We start from the raw sequence: 21868 nt of genomic DNA on the forward strand, positions 1-21868 counted from the left end.
TCTTACAGTTTGGTCACAGAGGTTGACTCCAGTTTCCTCCCATTCGTTCCTCATTTGTTTTGTTGTGCATTTTCGATTTTTGAGACATATTGCTTTAGGTTTTCTGTCTTGATGCTTTGATGTCTTCCTTGGTCTACCAGTATGTTTGCCTTTAACAACCTTCCCATGTTGTTTGTATTTGGTCCAGAGTTTAGACACAGCTGACTGTGAACAACCAACATCTTTTGCAACATTGCGTGATGATTTACCCTCTTTTAAGAGTTTGATAATCCTCTCCTTTATTTCAATTGGCATCTCTCGTGTTGGAGCCATGATTCATGTCAGTCCACTTGGTGCAACAGCTCTCCAAGGTGTGATCACTCCTTTTTAGATGCAGACTAACGATCTGATCTGATGCAGGTGTTAGTTTTGGGGATGAAAATTTACAGGGTGATTCCATAATTTATTCCTCAGAATTGAGTGAGTCCTTTTTTTTGTTTTTACCCCCCCGCTTGGTCTAAAAAAGTAACCGTTACTGACTGCCACAATTTTTTTTCCTGATTTCTTATAGTGTTAAATCCAGAAAGTTGCCATTTCAAATGACTTTAGTTTTGTGTCATGTCTGTGATCTGTTTTTTTTCTACAAAATTAAACAACTGAATGAACATCCTCCGAGGCCGGTGAAATCCATAATTTTTGCCAGGGGTTGTATAATACGAGGCTTCCCCACCATCCTCTACATTTATTTCACCTCTTCTAAAGCACTTTGTGTTAAAGTAGTTTTTAATAATTGTTTTGTCCACTTTTTTTTCTTCTTTCAGATTGCTTTTTTGGCCTGCATTGAGGGAAAGGACACAACGTGGCTTACCTGGAACATTCTTTCTCACATCTATTCTAAACATTTGACCCTCCAAATTTGTTGGAAGGGAACAACAGGCAAGCTTTCATTTAAGCAGATGGAGGCAACAACAACGGTGATCTGCCGTAAGTATGAAAGTCACGTAAAGTGCATCTATTTATAATAGAATATCCTGTTCATTTAAAGAAACAATCTGATTTTTCTCAGTATATCAAAAATCGATTATTTTTATTCATAAACATGTCCTCAATCATGTATACTGACCTCCACTAATGAACTGACATGCTGTCGCAAGTAGGGATGCAAATTATCAATTAATTCATTAACTGAGTTGATGGAGCATAACATCAGATACAGCAAGCAGTAACGTGTTCTTGACCAACACTGTTTGATACACACAGTTGAAATGGTCTCGTCACAGTAGCATTCATTGATTTATCGAACTCCGCCTGATGTAAACATCAATAAAACTTGGTAACAAATCACACAGGTAGCCAAAATACATCTGCCAAATACACACCTACAACTTTCTTGTGCTTATGTCATGGGATAAAGTTCTCCATCACGACGACAAATTTCCGTCATTTGGAAAATTTAACCACGCATACGTGCGCACATGGTGTCATGTGTGTTTTGGGGCCAAAATGATACCTTTGGCTGCCAGATGCGCATGCGAACGAACTATCAGTGAGTCAGGCCCAGAGAGGAAGAGTGTGACACATCAGGAGTTTTACAGGGCTGTGAAAACTCTGCGGATTTCATCATGGGGAGGGGTGCGGGAGTGTCAGTGTTGTACTCTTTGTGATTGTTACTGATTGTTTATCGCAAAGCATTGTCTTTTTTTTTTTTACGACATCATGCAAGTTTTATAAGTCCGTGGACACTGATAGGTGTGTTAGATACAAATCAGTTTCCGCTGAGTTTCGAGGAAAATAAATGCCACTCAAAGCCTGGCTGTTACGACAGTTGTCGTAAAGCGGGACTGGTTGGTTGTTACGGTGACGCTGTGTGGCTCCTGTGTGAAGCTAGCTGAACGTAGCATGTGGACACCGCAAACTTTTAGAACTTTCAAGTTTTTAAAAGAATTTTGCAGCTTGTCTGTGTCATGGCGCAACATCAGACAGAACGAAGATGGTGAGAAAGACGGTTTGAAAAAGTCTGATAAGGACAAGAATCCGTGGAATTGTTGCTGGCTTCATGAACACACCTGAAAGATAAACGGGAAAAGCGAACTGGCAAGAATTTTTTTTTCCCTCTCTCTCTCTGGAAAATAAACATTGTGCTGTTCAAACAGGATTTCAGAAAAGATTATGTGCCTTTTTTTTCTTTCATTAATCTAGACTTTGGAAAAAAGACATTGTGGCTTTGAATGAATTTAGGCTACTTGAATTTACACAATGTAAATTAGTTTTTATTAATGTACACTTTTTTCATGGGGAAAAAAGACATTGTGGCTTTGAGTGGATTTACAGGAATTTACACAAGAATGTGTGGCTTTTTATTATTAGGTATGTTATTGATATTTTACCCTAATTTTTTTTTTTTTTTTTTTTTTTTTACCCTGATTTTTTTTAATATTCTACAATATTTAGCTGTGGTTTTAGACATGCTTTAACAGTCTTTTCAGTCTTCATGAATTTCATGTAGTTTAACTGTTCTGAGTTAATGCATAATTTGGTTTACAATTAAAAGGAAAATTATTCCAGGTCCTACTTCCATGTCATATTCTGTTATGAAAGGTTGAATCGAGGATCATTTAAATATGCACTAATTTTGAGATTTGTTCTTCCAGGAGATGTTGAAGATGTATCGGTAGATGAAAATTTAATTTGGTTTCTGGGGCCCCACAAGGCCCAAGACCCCGGCTCCTTGGGGGAGGGATTTTCCTCGGATTTCACAATTTTCATTTCACAGCCCTGGCTTTGAGGTTGATGTAAGAGTGACTTTTGGTTGTACAAGTAATTTTTTTTTTTTTTTTTTTTTTTTTTACTTGCACCAGTGCAAGTAGGTTAAATGTATTTTGACCCCTGTAACTTTGTTACAAGGTCAAACATTGATGTTGCATGATAAAGGCCACTAAGTACAGTTGTTTGTATACAGGTGCTGTACGCAAAAACCATGTAGCAAAAGCAAGCCACAGACATTGACATCAACAAACATATCATTAAGTCAATCAATCAATTCAATCAATTTTTTTATATAGCGCCAAATCACAACAAACAGTTGCCCCAAGGCGCTTTATATTGTAAGGCAAGGCCATACAATAATTATGTAAAACCCCAACGGTCAAAACGACCCCCTGTGAGCAAGCACTTGGCTACAGTGGGAAGGAAAAACTCCCTTTTAACAGGAAGAAACTTCCAGCAGAACCAGGCTCAGGGAGGGGCAGTCTTCTGCTGGGACTGGTTGGGGCTGAGGGAGAGAACCAGGAAAAAGACATGCTGTGGAGGGGAGCAGAGATCGATCACTAATGATTAAATGCAGAGTGGTGCATACAGAGCAAAAAGAGAAAGAAACAGTGCATCATGGGAACCCCCCAGCAGTCTACGTCTATAGCAGCATAACTAAGGGATGGTTCAGGGTCACCTGATCCAGCCCTAACTATAAGCTTTAGCAAAAAGGAAAGTTTTAAGCCTAATCTTAAAAGTAGAGAGGGTGTCTGTCTCCCTGATCTGAATTGGGAGCTGGTTCCACAGGAGAGGAGCCTGAAAGCTGAAGGCTCTGCCTCCCATTCTACTCTTACAAACCCTAGGAACTACAAGTAAGCCTGCAGTCTGAGAGCGAAGCGCTCTATTGGGGTGATATGGTACTATGAGGTCCCTAAGATAAGATGGGACCTGATTATTCAAAACCTTATAAGTAAGAAGAAGAATTTAAATTCTATTCTAGAATTAACAGGAAGCCAATGAAGAGAGGCCAATATGGGTGAGATATGCTCTCTCCTTCTAGTCCCCGTCAGTACTCTAGCTGCAGCATTTTGAATTAACTGAAGGCTTTTTAGGGAACTTTTAGGACAACCTGATAATAATGAATTACAATAGTCCAGCCTAGAGGAAATAAATGCATGAATTAGTTTTTCAGCATCACTCTGAGACAAGACCTTTCTGATTTTAGAGATATTGCGTAAATGCAAAAAAGCAGTCCTACATATTTGTTTAATATGCGCTTTGAATGACATATCCTGATCAAAAATGACTCCAAGATTTCTCACAGTATTACTAGAGGTCAGGGTAATGCCATCCAGAGTAAGGATCTGGTTAGACACCATGTTTCTAAGATTTGTGGGGCCAAGTACAATAACTTCAGTTTTATCTGAGTTTAAAAGCAGGAAATTAGAGGTCATCCATGTCTTTATGTCTGTAAGACAATCCTGCAGTTTAGCTAATTGGTGTGTGTCCTCTGGCTTCATGGATAGATAAAGCTGGGTATCATCTGCGTAACAATGAAAATTTAAGCAATACCGTCTAATAATACTGCCTAAGGGAAGCATGTATAAAGTGAATAAAATTGGTCCTAGCACAGAACCTTGTGGAACTCCATAATTAACTTTAGTCTGTGAAGAAGATTCCCCATTTACATGAACAAATTGTAATCTATTAGACAAATATGATTCAAACCACCGCAGCGCAGTGCCTTTAATACCTATGGCATGCTCTAATCTCTGTAATAAAATTTTATGGTCAACAGTATCAAAAGCAGCACTGAGGTCTAACAGAACAAGCACAGAGATGAGTCCACTGTCCGAGGCCATAAGAAGATCATTTGTAACCTTCACTAATGCTGTTTCTGTACTATGATGAATTCTAAACCTGACTGAAACTCTTCAAATAGACCATTCCTCTGCAGATGATCAGTTAGCTGTTTTACAACTACCCTTTCAAGAATTTTGAGAGAAAAGGAAGGTTGGAGATTGGCCTATAATTAGCTAAGATAGCTGGGTCAAGTGATGGCTTTTTAAGTAATGGTTTAATTACTGCCACCTTAAAAGCCTGTGGTACATAGCCAACTAACAAAGATAGATTGATCATATTTAAGATCGAAGCATTAAATAATGGTAGGGCTTCCTTGAGCAGCCTGGTAGGAATGGGGTCTAATAAACATGTTGATGGTTTGGATGAAGTAACTAATGAAAATAACTCAGACAGAACAATCGGAGAGAAAGAGTCTAACCAAATACCGGCATCACTGAAAGCAGCCAAAGATAACGATATGTCTTTGGGATGGTTATGAGTAATTTTTTCTCTAATAGTTAAAATTTTGTTAGCAAAGAAAGTCATGAAGTCATTACTAGTTAAAGTTAATGGAATACTCAGCTCAATAGAGCTCTGACTCTTTGTCAGCCTGGCTACAGTGCTGAAAAGAAACCTGGGGTTGTTCTTATTTTCTTCAATTAGTGATGAGTAGAAAGATGTCCTAGCTTTACGGAGGGCTTTTTTATAGAGCAACAGACTCTTTTTCCAGGCTAAGTGAAGATATAATTATCTTATAGTGGGCGATAAGTGGTTCTATTTAGGCTCGGACAACAACCGCAGGGGAAGTCGCCAGAATCAAGCACAGGTAAGGTGTTGGTTTGTACAAAATGAGACATTTGAGGATGTTTTTCAGGGCTTTGGGGAACAGTGATCAACATTTTTCACCATTTTATATAGGGGCACATGATGATTATCAGCCCGATATCAAAAAATTGTGACATTATTCCGATAAGTCTGATATCATGCATTATTGGCCCGATACATACATTTTTGTCAGCACTGCGGTGTCAGTCATCGTTTTAATCAGGCGCTCCCTCACCTACATGCCAGCCTGCAGTGAATGCTGCATTCAAGTGGTGGGTGTTAGTATTTTACTCTGTAATCGTGATTGCCACTGAGTTTTCAAAATGTCTATCACAAATTGTTCTCATTTTACGACATCGTACAAGTTTTATAAGACCACGGCAGTCCGCGGACACTGATATGTGTGTTAGAGATACAAATCAGTGTCCTCGGATCCACAGAGTTTCGAGGAGAAAAAAGCCTGGCTGTTGCGACAGTTGTCATAAAGCAGGACTGGTTGGTTGCTGCGGCGACACTGTCTCGTGCGCGCATGTATCATGTGGACATCGCAAACCTTTAGAGATCTAAAGTTTTTTTTTAAAAGAAGACTTGTGCAGCATGTCTCTGTCACAGGCTGTCATCGGACAGAGAAAAAGGCGAGAGACTGTTTGTTTGGAAAAAGTCTGATAAGGACAAGAATCCGTGGAATTGTCACTGGCATAATCAACACACTTGAAAGATTAAAGAAATGGGAAAAGTGAACTGTGCCACCAGAAAACACTAAGAATTTTTCTCTCTGGAAAATAAACATTGTGCTGTTCAAACAGGATTTTAGACAAGATTGACTTTTTTCATTAATCTAGACTTTCTTTCATTGGGGGGAAAAAGGCTGTGGCTTTGAATGGATTTACATGAATTTACACAAGAATGTAAATTAGTTTTTATTAATGTAGACTTTTTCTTGGGAAAAAGACACTGGATTTACAGGAATTTACACAATGTGTGGCTTTTTTACTGTAAGGTATGTTGATATTTTACCACAATTTTAAAAAATATTTTCCAAGCTTTATTTGTGGTTTTTGAAATGTTGTAACAGTCTTTTCAGTCTTCATGAATTTCATGTAATTTAATTGTTCTGAGTTAATGCATAATTTGGTTTATAATTAAAAGGAAAATCATTCCAGGTCCTACTTCCACATCATATTCTGTTATTTCAACATTATCATTGACCGTTCATTTGAACGGTTGAATACAGGGTCATTTAAATGTTTGAGCTAATTGAGACTTTTTGTTCCAGGAGATGGTGAAAATGTATCATTAGATAAAAAAAATTTGGTTTCTGGGATCCCACGTGACCCGAGACTCCTGCTCATGGGGGCCTATGCCCCTCAGACCCCCTGCAAATTTTCCTCAGATTTCAGTTTTCATTTCACAGCCCTGTCTTTTAGCAGATGTTTGCTTGCTAATGGTTTTTCATCTGAAAAAATAAATATAATTTTAAGGGTCAAAACTGTTTGTCAGTATCTCCAGGTATGTTATTAGTATCGGTCTTTGGAAGCAGAAAGTTATCGTGCATCTGTAATTTTATAGACCAAAAATTTACTTTTTGTATAGGGGGCAGCAAAATATCGGCAGCAAAGTTGATTTAAAAGATGTAATTTTCAATGAAGTATCCATCTTTCTTATGTTTATTATTAATTAGCTCATAATTAAAGCAACATTGTGCTAAAATTAAAAGTAAATCAATAATTAGGCGATCATAATCCGATTAGTCGACTAATTGTTCCAATACTCTATGACTAATCAACTATCAAAATAGTCATTAGTTGCAGTCTTATTTTCTACCATGATGTCTGCCTATGTACAGAATGTTGGTGCACAGCATGAGGGACCTGTTGGCCATTTAATGCAGCAGATAAGAGAATATTTAGAGTGGAATCCTGCAAATGGTGATAAAAGCAGTAAATTTGGCAGAAATAGTCCTCAGACAATCCTCTTTTGAAAAAAAACAGATTGGCCACTTGAATTTTCAGTTGGCGTTCAGGTAGAGGGTCAATTGAAAAATTACACAGGAGTCAAAATTAAAAGATGCTGCAATCATATTGAAAAAATATGCCACATTATTTACCTGATCATAAAGATTCCAAAGGTATACTTTGAATGGTCAGTAACTGAATTCTATGGAGTTATGGGATGAAAACAAGATTGGTGACAAAGGTCAGTGTCGGTTTGTACAGGGGTCAAAAGTTGAAGTTGCTCCAATTTTGGTAAAAAGTGATGCAAATTACTAGTTAACACTTTTAAAAAGGAATAGTTTGGACCATGTATCATCCTTACTTATCACGTTACGGGGAAACATATGTCACGTCATAGAATTCAATAGACCTAGACCTTGTTTGACCTTTACTTTGGAGACCAAGCATTCAAAACTGTTCTATTTATTAATCCTATTAGCTCAACCCATAATTTGCATCACTTTTTACCAAAATTGGAGCAACTTAAACTTTTGACCCCTGTACAAAGTGAAACTCAGCTTTGTCCCCATTCTTAAGGTTTTTACTCCATAGAATTCAGTCACAGATAGTCCAAACTATACCTTTTTGGAATCTTTATGATCAAGCAGATAATGTGGAATATTTTTCAATATGATTGGAGCATCTTTTAGTTTTGACCTCTGTAATTCTTCAACTGACCCCTACCTGACCACCGATTGAAAATTCAAGTGGCCAATCAGTTTTTTGTCAAAAGAGGCATGTCTAAGGAGTATTTCTGTCAAATTTGATGCTTTTATCACCATTTGCAGGATTCAGTTATCTGCTGCACTAATTTTGGCATCCAAAAATCTGAGGCCATACTGTGCACACACACACACACATATATATATATATATATATATATATATATATATATATATATATATATATATATATATATATATATATATATATATATATATATATATATATACCTAACCTTCAGGTACCACTATGGATTATTGTCTGATGATCAGCTTTCATACAATATCATAATTTACTGTATGCAGTTCACCATTAAATTTTAACCATTTGCACCAAACATGCGGGGAATGAATAAGGGTATAAAATGATTTCAGCACAAACCATGGAAACTGGAAAACAAATGTTTTTTGAAACAATTGAGTTTAGAAAAGTGACAAGATTTTTCTTTTCCAGGTCCAAGGCTCCGAACAAGATGTTGCGGATGACCTGTGATGATGACCAGTCATGTCTTCCTCACTGCTACCCCCCATTTACTTTCTGCTACCTTTCTTTTTTGCAACCCCTCTCTACAACCTACACATACAGTAGTGTTAAGAATAATAGTAGTGCTATGTGACTAAAAAGATTAATCCATGTTTTGAGTATATTTCTTATTGTTACATGGGAAACAAGGTTCCAGTAGATTCTCACAAATCCAACAAGACCAAGCATTCATGATATGCACACTCTTAAGGCTATGAAATTGGGCTATTAGTAAAAAAAAAAGTAGAAAAGGGGGTGTTCACAATAACAGTAGCATCTGCTGTTGACGCTACAAACTCAAAACTATTATGTTCAAACTGCTTTTTTTAGCAATCCTGTGAATCACTAAACTAGTATTTAGTTGTATAACCACAGTTTTTCATAATTTCTTATCTGTGAGGCATTAATTTTGTTGGTTTGGAACCAAGATTTTGCTCGTTTACTAGTGTGCTTGGGGTCATTGTCTTGTTGAAACACCCATTTCAAGGGCATGACCTCTTCAGCATAAAGCAACATGACCTCTTCAAGTATTTTGACATATCCAAACTGATCCATGATACCTGGTATGTGATATATAGGCCCAACACCATAGTAGGAGAAACATGCCCATATCATGATGCTTGCACCACCATGCTTTACTGTCTTCACTGTGAACTGTGGCTTGAATTCAGAGTTTGGGGGTCGTCTCACAAACTGTTTGCGGCCCTTGGACCCAAAAAGAACAATTTTACTCTCATCAGTCCACAAAATATTCCTCATTTCTCTTTAGGCCATTTGATGTGTTCTTTGGCAAATTGTAACCTCTTCTGCACATGTCTTTTATTTAACAGAGGGACTTTGCGGGGGATTCTTGCAAATAAATTAGCTTCACACAGGTGTCTTCTAACTGTCACAGCACTTACAGGTAACTCCAGACTGTCTTTGATCATCCTGGAGCTGATCAGTGGGTGAGCCTTTGCCATTCTGGTTATTCTTCTATCCATTTTGATGGTTGTTTTCCATTTTCTTCCACGCATCTGTTTGTGGTTTTTTTTTTTTTTTTTTTGGTTCATTTTAAAGCATTGGAGATCATTGTAGATGAACAGCCTATAATTTTTTGCACCTGCGTATAAGTTTTCCCCTCTCCAGTCAACTTTTAATCAAACTACGCTGTTCTTTTGAACAATGTCTTGAACGTCCCATTTTCCTCAGGCTTTCAAAGAGAAAAGCATGTTCAACAGGTGCTGGCTTCATCCTTAAATAGGGGACACCTGATTAACACCTGTTTGTTCCACAAGATTGACAAACTCACTGACTGAATGCCACACTACTATTATTGTGAACACCCCCTTTTCTACTTTTTTTTTTTTTTACTAATAGCCCAATTTCATAGCCTTAAGAGTGTGCATATCATGAATGCTTGGTCTTGTTGGATTTGTGAGAATCTACTGGTACCTTGTTTCCCATGTAACAATAAGAAATATGATCAAAACCTGGATTAATCTTTTTTTTAGTCACATAGCACTACTATTATCCTGAACACTACTGTATGGCCAGCAAAGGCCTGGTTGATGCTCATGTTCAAAACAAAATGCCATATGTTATGTGCTCTGTTCAAGGACTGTTCACTTTCTGGATGCAAAAAATTCTGCCATGGTCCCTTGTTAAGCTTGTTCACTTTTTAACATAAGTATGTGCAATGTTAATAAAGAGCACTTTGTTGAAAGCAAAGCATTGTGTTTGTATCATTCACAATAGACAAAACTTGAATAGCCATTAAAACCCTTTGGTGTGATATTTCACACCAAAATGTGTTTTATTGGCAAATTAAGTTCTTACAAGAGCTTTTGTTAAAATGTGGACCACATCTGTCCCAGATCCGTTGCAGATATGAGCTGTAAACTGTTGGTCTTTTGCGGATCCGGTTCAGATCTGGTCCAGATCTGTTGCAGAACTGTAAAGTGGATCCGGGCCGCATCTGGACCCTGGTGCAAAAATTGTCTGGACCGGATCCATTTTCAGGATTGTTACCGGATGTGGGACTACATCCGGCCCAGATCCAGTTGCTGTCTGGGGACACAAAACTAAAGTAATTTCAAATGGCAACGTTCTGGCTTTAAGAAACACTATAAGAAATCAGGAAAAATAATTGTGGCAGTCAGTAACGGTTACTTTTGTAGACCAAGCAGAGGGAAAAAAAATATGGAATCACTCAATTCTGAGGAATAAATTATGGAATCACCCTGTAAATTCTCATCCCCAAAACTAACACCTGCATGAAAACAGATCTGCTCGTTAGTCTGCATCTAAAAAGGAGTGATCACACCTTGGAGAGCTGTTGCACCAAGTGGACTGACATGAATCATGGCTCCAACACGAGAGATGTCAACTGAAACAAAGGAGAGGATTATCAAACTCTTAAAAGAGGGTAAATCATCACGCAATGTTGCAAAAGATGTTGGTTGTTCACAGTCAGCTGTGTCTAAACTCTGGACCAAATACAAACAACATGGGAAGGTTGTTAAAGGCAAACATACTGGTAGACCAAGGAAGACATCAAAGCGTCAAGACAGAAAACTTAAAGCAATATGTCTCAAAAATCGAAAATGCACAACAAAACAAATGAGGAACGAATGGGAGGAAACTGGAGTCAACGTCTGTGACCAAACTGTAAGAAACCACCTAAAGGAAATGGGATTTACATACAGAAAACACCTAAACAGAAAAAAAAAACAAGGTTACAGTGGGCTAAGGAAAAGCAATCGTGGACTGTGGATGACTGGATGAAAGTCATATTCAGTGATGAATCTCAAATCCATTGGGCAAGGTGATGATGCTGGAACTTCTGTTTGGTGTCGTTCCAATGAGATTTCTAAAGATGACTGCCTGAAGAGAACATGTAAATTTCCACAGTCATTGATGATATGGGGCTGCATGTCAGGTAAAGGCACTGGGGAGATGGCTGTCATTACATCATCAATAAATGCACAAGTTTACGTTGATATTTTGGACACTTTTCTTATCCCATCAATTGAAAGGATGTTTGGGGATGATGAAATCATTTTTCAAGATGATAATGCATCTTGCCATAGAGCAAAAACTGTGAAAACATTCCTTGCAAAAAGACACATAGGGTCAATGTCATGGCCTGCAAATAGTCCGGATCTTAATCCAATTGAAAATCTTTGGTGGAAGACCCTCTGCTTGGTCTAAAAAAAGTAACTGTTACTGACTGCCACAATTTTTTTTTCCTGATTTCTTAGTGTTTCTTAAAGCCAGAAAGTTGCCATTTGAAATGCTTTTTTCTACAAAATTAAACAACTGAATGAACATCCTCCTAGGCCGGTGATTCCATAATTTTTGCCAGGGTTTGTATTTTCTCTGCTTTCCTGGTGATTTAATGTTGATGAATTATACCTTAGGTGTCATTTTTCCGGCTGACTGATTCTGCTTTTTTCTCTCTGAAGTGCAGAGGGAAATACGCGAGAGAGATGTCCGTGGATAGTGGGATGCTGGACTGATGGTGGGATCCCATGCCTGAAATTGCTGCAGCATTTTTTTTTTCCAAACATTATAAAACTTTGTTAAACTTTGTAAAAACCTTGTAACTGTTAGAATGGCCTAAGGAGTGGGTCACCCCTTTGAGTCTGGTCTGCTTGAGGTTTCTTCCTCAATATCATCAGAGGGAGTTTTTCCTTACCTATGTCGCCTGTGTGCTTGCTTTAGGGTTGGTAAGGTTAGACCTTACTTGTGTTAAGGCCAATGCTTAACAACTAAACCATCACCTCCCCTTATTTCTGTATAACATACTTTCTTGTTATGACTTTTGCTCTGCTCATTCCAAAAGGAGTCTGTGGGCCAACCTATATGAATTACACTCTGTACAGAAAAATAAACTTGTAATGCCTAAATGACTCAAAAATACATAATTTTGAATTCTTTTGACATATAATGTGTATCGCAGAAAAAAAACTCACACTGAGTGAGTTAATAAATATATCTTTGCACAGATTGAAAATATCCCTCATTATCACTAGAGTTAAGTCTAATTCATGAAGTAGCATTGAACAACATGTGCTCACACATGGCATCACGCGTGACTGCTTTTGCTCATGTAGCAAGGACCCTCATGTAGCTTTCCAATCAGATGATAATGAATGAAGTAATTAGCAGTGATTATTAAGTACTTTGCGAGCCTTCCCTTGCACAGTTTATCATGCAAGTGAGCGTATGTGATTCATCATACCCCCCATGAGACGTGCCAGTGACAGGCACCCACATACATTATGCGTACGCACATGTGCATATTGGATGTAGGCTCCATTGCTGCACAGTGAATAGATAAACGGATGAAAATGTATAAGGTTGCAAATGTCACTGCTTCATTTGTTGATAACACAAGTGTGCAGAACTGAGTGGGAAAACACAGGCAAACAGGAAACATAGCCTATTACATGTGCCAAATGATCCGTGCTGATACAGATGTGTATGCCGCCCACTGTCCACGGATATACACTATTGATTCTGTCATACCTTGTGTTTCTACTGTTTGAATGGTTCATTACGTTACTCAAACACTCTATGAAGGCGTCATTAGGTCCCAGTGGCTCTAGTATAACTCATGTTGACTGTTTGCTTCTGCAGGCTCAGTGCATGTCAAGGTTGGATCCATCTGAGCTGCAACCTTGAACATCTAGCAGTCTCACAGGATAGACAAATGTTTGGTGTGGAGCACCTGTTGTATTTGAACAGAAGGCGAGGTGTGGAGCAGATTAAAATATAATCCAATGCTGAAAAGCCCTCGGCCGTATGAGCATTGTCTTCTTTATAATTTGCACTTGTTTAATTGGTATCCTTGTGCAAAGTATATATGCAATTAAACATTTATTGTTATTTACATTAATTATTAAGATTCTCTTGTCTTATGTACAATTTGTACATGTTCAATAAAGCCCCTCTATCAATCATAAAGAATATTTATGTTTTAATGACGTCTGCAGGAGGGCATGCATGTATGCATACTTTTTGATAAGAGCGGAAGCTAGCTTTGAGTTAGAGGATGTTAGTGTGCATGCTGACATCTGCGAAATGTCTTGTAAATCACTCCTGAGGTGTTATCAGGTCACACAAATGCACTTTCAGTTTTAGAAGTCTTCATTTCTTGCTAGCTTTTACATAATATATGACAAAGAGGTTACACACAAACAAAACAGAATTTGCAGCTAGCTAGTGCAGCCTCTGATGTCAGCACGCTAATGTCTGCAAAATGTCTTGTAAATCACTTCAGAGGTGTTGTCAGTTTCCAAAAAACAGCATTATCAGTTTTAGAAGTGTTTATTTCTCATTAGTGTTTATGTAATATGTGATAAAGGCTTTATATTTACACACAAATTAAATGGAGTTTGCAGCTAGCTAGAGCAGCCTGTGACATCACCATGCTGATGTCTGTGAAATGTTTTGTAAATCACTCCAGAGATGTTATCAAAGTTACAAAAAATGTGTTTTCAGTTTTAGAAGTGTTTATTTCTTGGTAGCTTTCATGTAATGTATGACCAAGAAGCTATATTTACACACAAACGAAATAGAGTTTGCAGCTAGTTAGAGCATACTGTGACATCATCACGCTAATGTCTGCCAAATGTCTTGTAAATCACTCCAGAGGTGTTAGGTTCCAAAAACAGCATTTTCAGTTTACAAGTGTTTATTTCTCACTAGCTTTTACATAATATATGACAATGAGGTTATATTTACACACAAACAAAACAGAGTTTGGAGCTAGTGAGAGCAGCTTGTGACATGACCATGCTAATGTCCACCAAATGTCTTGATAATCACTCTAGAGCTGACAGGCTCCAAAAACAGCATTTTCAGTTTTAGAAGTCTTTATTTCTCGCTAGCTTTTACATAATATATGACAAAGAGGTTAGCCTATATTTACACACAAACGAAACAGAGTATGCAGCTAGCTAGAGCAACCTGTGATGTCACCATGCTAATATCCGCGAAATGTCTTGTAAACCACTCCAGAGGTGTTATCGGGTTTCAAAAATGCGTTTTCAGTTTTAGAAGTGTTTATTTCTCTGTAGCTTTTACGTAATCTATGACAAAGAGGTTATATTTACACACAAACGAAATGGAGTTTACAGCTAGCTAGACCAGCCACTGACATCATGTACTCTGATAGACTGTCAGCTCTGCCCCTCAAAAAAAACAAAAAAAAAAACAGAACAGAATGAAACAAAATGTGTGACTTTATAACCTCTTAAGATACTTCTTAAAATAGGTCAAGGTTAGCCATTTCTGAACTTGTCCAAGGTCACTGTCCCAAGAATGTTGCCTGTGAATTTGAAGACTCTGGCAGTAACAGAACTGGTCTTATGCTGAGCACAGACAGACAGACAGACAGACAGATGGATGGATTGACAGACAGACGGAGGGGTGCAAAGTCTTCATAAGACCCGATGGCCATATTTGATGGCCTTGCGTAAAAATAGAAAAGCAGGGGCCGACTCTGTACACATCAACAAAATGACTGACTGACTGACTGATCACTGCTTATGCTGTCTGGTTTCTTAACATAGTGCTATATCTCCTCCTCCCGCAAAATCAGTTTGGTTGTTCCATAATCACATTTGGGATGTCTTGGCCACAGGGGCAGTTGAAGGTGATTTTACAAAGTTTGATGTAACTGGTGGGAATCAAGATTAAAAGCAAACGGTGGCGGTAATGACCCAAACTTGGCAGTAAATCAAGCATTGTGTCAAGCAGAGGCACTTCAAACTAATCACTCTTGGAAGTGTCCCCCATCAGAAAGCTGGCAGTATGCCACACAACATATTGATCCACACCTAATGCCTCTCAAACAACTCAGAAACTGACACTCTTTTTTAAAGTATCAAAGTATTTGCATTATTGCAACAATATTCATAAAGAAAATCAATTTTAAGTGTCATGTAGTTCAAAACGTTTTTTGCGAGACAATGAATTTGCTGCACAGGAAATGAAAGAATTTCCAAAATTTACTTCATGAATTTTCTGAATAAATATGGGGATAACCAAACACCTCAGTAAGTGTGACTTTTATTTGTTTTTACACAAAGTGGACAAATGCATGTGCATACTCATGATAATATTTAATGACACTGCAGATTTACTCAGCCAGTAGTTGTTCACTGTCATACTCAAGGACAAGTCAACGTGGTTAGATTTATTTACATTAATTTTACTCAATCATCAGTGGTTTGAACTTTTATGTCAAATTTCTATCCAGAAGCAAAACAAACTCAATGACAACATACGGAGGTGACCCTAGCCCACTGAGCTTTAAATCAATAAAAATTAAATTCCTGAATATGTAGGTTATGCGCAGAATTTGCATTTGAACTTGTCAGTATCCAAGTTTAGGTAGTTTAGCTCTCTTGAAGCAAAGTGCAGACTCTTAACATTGCTTCGAGATGACGTATCTAAATCAGATGGCCTTTTACCATGTGGTCCAACTTTTTATAGGGCCAAAATTAATTTTGCAATAAGATGAATGGTTTCATGACTAGCTGAGTGTAGCATGTAGAGCAGGTAGTTCAGTGGGTAAGGCACTCGCCTGTCAGTATGTACTAGACCTGGGTTCGAATTCCACTTATGCAACCTGTCTGTGTCAGACAAGATACTTAAGCTACACTGTCTCAGCCTTGGCTGGTGAAGTAACTGACCTCCCTGATACTTTGGCCACCACACATGAATCACTGTCTAGATTGATACCAAACTGCATCTATTGACATACAACTGCAGCATCGTGATCATATTCTGATCACTCGTAGTCCATCCTGATTTCTAAATTTTAATCTTGATCACTGACCTTTGAGCCCGAACACTGATCTTTCATCCTGATCACTGAGCTTTGATCTTATCACTGAACTTTGATCCTCATTCACTCTTCTTTGCTGATGATCCCGAATCTTGAGCGCGATTGCTGAACTTTCCTTATTATTTTCATCTTGCTGACAAGATCAAACAAGGACAAGGAGAAGCTTGATTGTGATGACTGAATTTGGTTTGTGATTACTGACTGCTTTGATCCTGTGTACAGCAGTTCACACAAGAACATGATCCACTGCCTTAACTACACCACCAGTATTACAACACAATGTCCAGTAGTCCTGCTGCATATGCTGAAATGAAATTCAAGAAATTTGCAGCCCTGAACTTTTTGGTAATGCGAAGGTGCACTGGGCCATTTTCACCATGGTTACCAGATCTACTGGGACAGTACAGTCCTCATAACCAGGCCTATCAGAGTCTGTGGTTGCACTGAAATCATGATCAAAGGAGTGTCACCTCTGGGGTAGCTGTCAATCACAGAGTGAAGCTGCAAATAAAAAAATCTCTTCCACCAAGACATCACTCACTCCAGTCAGAGAGACACTGAGACACGACAGGACACCCAAAGAATCCTAAGTCTTAGCAACATAATACACTCACTGACAAGGAGAATATCATCAGAAGGAGACAGGCTGCCAAAGCAGCTGGCACTTACATAGTACCAATGGAGTTGCGTGCTTTCAAAAGTTGCTATACTTCACCACTGAGATTTGTCACTTCCAATATTTGCAGACATCAGACAATCTTTTGGCAGCAGTAGAAGATGTTCTTGAGATAAAAGGATGTTCTCAGACCCCATATGAGCACCTGGACCATCAAGTTTGGATCTACATATTGTCTTACACGAGATTTATTATTATTAATTTCTATATCTCCAACTCCTGATGCGATAGATGACCTCTCAACAACAATTACCACCTTCAGAGATAAGACTGAAGGTTCTCTCCAGGAGGTTTCTTCTCTCCCTGGGATGAGGCTTCATACTGCTTTCCCCATCACCTTCAGAATGCATGCATCTGAAGGGAGGTGCTCCCAAGTGATCCTACCCAATATTGAACATTACAAATTGTTGACAGATACTGAAACAAACCCCTGCCTGATGCAGTTTATTAATAATTTTTCTAGGATGACAGCATTTATAAAAACACTTTGCTGGCAGTGCATTGAGTATGTTTTTTTTTTTTTTCCAATTCCAACCATGTTTATATATATATATTCTATTCATGTTTATATATATATATTCTATTTCTACCTCATTTTCTTATTTTATTGTATTGTTGTATTGTTACAAGTATTATTATTATTGCTTATCCTTGAACATACTGTTTGATGCACATTTTCCTCTACTCGCACCCATCTTGTGTGTTTTTTAAGAGCTGACGTAATGTGAATTTCTCCACTGTGACATCAATAAAGTCTTATCTTATGCTGCTTCAGTTATTGGTGCAATATAAATGTGATCAAAACAATGCAGTTGTTGCTGCAGTGGCAAAAGCAGAAAAGTGCATCTGAATATATCTTTGTGTGTGAGTATATTTGAGGGAAAATTGTACTTTGGGAAATCAATTTTTACCAAATGCAGTCTGCGTTTTGTCCCCTGTATGGCATAAAATGTGCCCATTGCTCCTAACAGCTTTAAAGTTTTACAATCAGTTAAGCAGAAATTGATTCTCTAAAATAATTCAACATTATATGAAGTTAGAAAAACTTTCATTTGAGTACAGCCCACATCAAGTTTTCATTTTCCCTTCATCTGCTTCAGATAAGCTTTTCTCCTGATGAGTATTTGAGGAGTTAGTGTAATTTTGTGCTGATGTCTTACTTTGATGTGTTTGTAAATGCATTAATAATTGATCTCCAAGCATTATGCTTATTACGCCTCTGAGGGGATCTGCATACATATTGTATTATCTTTAGATTATCATCACAGAAGCCATCACAGCATTCATAATTCATTTGTAATGGTGTTGGGAATCATATGACACTACTTAAAAGATATTACCAACCTCAAAGAAATAATTTATGCAAACATCCTTTACCTATACTCACTTAGCCAGTTGGATGGTTGCCCAGTAACTGTAATGAGGGCGAGCGGTGGAACGGAACCTGGATATGTAGATTCAGTTAACAAATCTAATATATCCATCATAACACTAAGGACACAGAATTAACTAGAGCACTGCAATCGTGGAGCGCGAACCTGTGCCAACACTAGTTTCCAATTCCAATTCCACAAATTAAAATTAAAAAAGCCTTTTCCTGTTAATTCCCGTCTCTCATACTGATTTTCTTTCCAACGCTAACATGCCCGTGTCGCCGTCCTCCATGAATATGACAATCCACACTGCATATTTTCCTTCTTTCCACTCCCACCCGGCACCCCGCTCGTGTCTCAAAGGCAATTGCTGCTTTTCTTTCATAGTAAGGTTGCAGGTCGAGTGAGAGAAAGAATTGTGGGAAGACACTCATTGACCTGATTGCTGAGAGGAAAGCGACAAAGATAAAGGCTTCCTCCTCTTATGAACAATTCTCCAGAAATTTCTGAATGTTTGGTGGCTTAATCAAAAATCATGAGACGGAATACAAAAGTCTATGTACAAACGCTTTCAAATATTGGGGGACAACTATGCTTGTTTTATTAAAAAAAAGAAAAAGGAATACTGCTGAACATAAAATTTTCAAGGTCAAAGTTCTGTTAGAAGTGACTTTTCATAAGCTAAATTAGATGTGATCAAATGTCAGGAGTAAATATTTAGTTAATGCACTTGAATTGAAGGTTTTTTGTGATGTTGTTAGGTGAACATCGACAAACAGGCATAAAACTGGAGCCTTCATCCAGTTTTGGTGGTGTAGGTAAATCCATAACAGAAAAATTAGCATGACTGAGGCTCTTTTGATTGAGATGTAATGCAAAATGTACACCAAATGAGCTTTTCAATATTAAATTCAAATGTCCACAAAATCCACAATCCGGATCAGATCTGTATCAATCTTTGTCAGGCGATAGTGAGTGCCAGTCTGCACCTCGCTTTCAAATATGAGAGTGATTAGGGCATGTTTGATTAAGATATAATGTAAAATATACATTGAATGGGGTTTTAAATGTGAAATTTAAATTGCCACAAAATCTGTAATCTAGATCAGATCTGCATCAAACTTTGTCAGACAATAAAGGGTACCATCCTACATAACACTGTCAAATATCAAAGAAATTTCATCTTTTTTGACAGTTATGAATTTTTGAAAATTCATTCAATGTTAAAGATAATGATTTTTACAATTTTGCAAGATTTATGACGTTGAATCACTTCTTGCCTATCAGGACATGAATCTTCAGTAAAAATTTCCTAAAGATATATGACATATATGATTTGATATATATGATATATGAGAGATGCTACAGGTCAACAAAGTCCCACACCAGCAAGCTGACAAACAGCTTCATCCCATGGCCCATACATACTGCAAATATGCATGGATACACACACACAGACAGACCTACTCCCATAAACACCCCCCATTACAACAAATGCCCTCCTCCCACTTTTAGCACTTTAACAGCACTGGCTTCTGTGCACCACCGTTCACAATCACAGCCCTAAATATGCCCCCAGTGTTCAGTGTGTCCCCATTATTTCAAAATCACTGTTCTAAATGTTTAGAGTCACTTTTAACCTGAACTTATATATATATATATATATATATATATATATACGAGGTCTCTTAGATAATAAACCGACCCTTTTATTTATTTTTTTAACTATATGGATTTGAATGACATGCGATTACACCAATCATGCTTGAACCCTCGTGCGCATGCGTGAGTTTTTTCACGCGTGTCGGTGACGTCATTTCCCTGTGGGCAGGCCTTGAGTGAGATGTGGTCCCGCCCTCTCGGCTGAATTCCTTTGTTTCACACGCTGCTCGAGACGGCGCGCGTTGCTTTATCAAAAATTTTTCTGGACCTGTGAGGAATATCCGAGACACTATTCGAGAAATTAAGCTAGTTTTCTGTGAAAAGTTTAACGGCTGATGAGAGATTATGGGGTGTTTCTGTCGGTGTAAGGACTTCCCACGGAGCGGGACGTCCTGCAGCGCTTCCAGGCGCTGTCGTCGGCCTGTTTCGAGCTGAAAACATCCTAATTTAAGGCTTAATTCACCCAGGACATCGTGAGAGAACAGAGAAGATTCAGAAGAGGCCGGCATGAGGAATTTATGCGGACATTCCACTGTTTAAGGACATTTTTTTAATGAAAGACGTACGCGCAAATTCGCCGAGTCGTTTCCGTGATGACTCGGCAAATCTGTGTGCGCCGCGACAGGAAAAACACCTCCGTGTTGAAAACCATTGTAGAATTCAGGCGGCTTTTAATGGCTTTCAACAAGTGAGTAACTGAGAAATTGTTTAACAGCTTGGGCATGTTCCAACTTGCCCGTTAAGATTTCCAACGGAGGTGTTTATCCTGCCGCCACCCCCCGCGGTCGGGTCCAGCCCGACATGCGACTCTGCCCGCACGTTCTTTCATTACAAAATGACCGTTAACAATGGAATGTCCGAATAAACTCCTCATGCCGACTTCTTCTGAAAGTTCTCTGACGACTCACTGCGTCAACAGAGCCTGAAATGTGGAAGTTTTCAACTTGAAACGGCGAGACGCTGCCGCCTCGAAGCGCAGATCGCCGTCAGGCACCGTGGACCGTCCTTAAAGCGACACTACCAGACCAAAATCTCTCATCAGCCGTTAAAATTTTTACCGAAAACCAGCTGAATTTATTGAATGGTGTCCACTCAGTTGTGCCTTACAGTTTTGAAAAAAATTTTATCAAACAAAGCAACAGTCTCTGAGCCATTCCTAAACAATGAAAAAAATCGACGAGCGGGTGGACGACTCCTCACTCAAAGACTGCCCACAGGCGAATGACGTAACCGACAGGCGTGAAAAAACTCTCGCATGCCCACAAGGGTTCAAGCATGTCTGATGTAATCACACGTGATTCAAATCCGTATGGTTTTTGAAAAAAATAATAAGGTCGGATATTTTTCTAATAGACCTCGTGTATATATATATATATATATATATATATATATATATATATATATATATATATATATATATATATATATATATATATATATATATATATATATATATATATATATATATATACCAGTATATGGTGCATACTTCATATTTAACATTTTTTGTTGTTTTTTGTGGTGTATAAGATATATTGTTTTTTCTTTAGTGTGGTGTACAGTAGCTCTGCGGCAGCACCCCAATTTTTTTGTTGGGGAAGGTAAATGTGGTTGCACCACTGCAGATGCTGATACTGGGACAATACTGTTATTATTTTGGGTATTGGAATTCTTTAAAGAGGTA

The sequence above is a fragment of the Thalassophryne amazonica genome, chromosome 9 (genome assembly GCF_902500255.1).
Source record: "Thalassophryne amazonica chromosome 9, fThaAma1.1, whole genome shotgun sequence".
NCBI lineage: Eukaryota > Metazoa > Chordata > Actinopteri > Batrachoidiformes > Batrachoididae > Thalassophryne > Thalassophryne amazonica.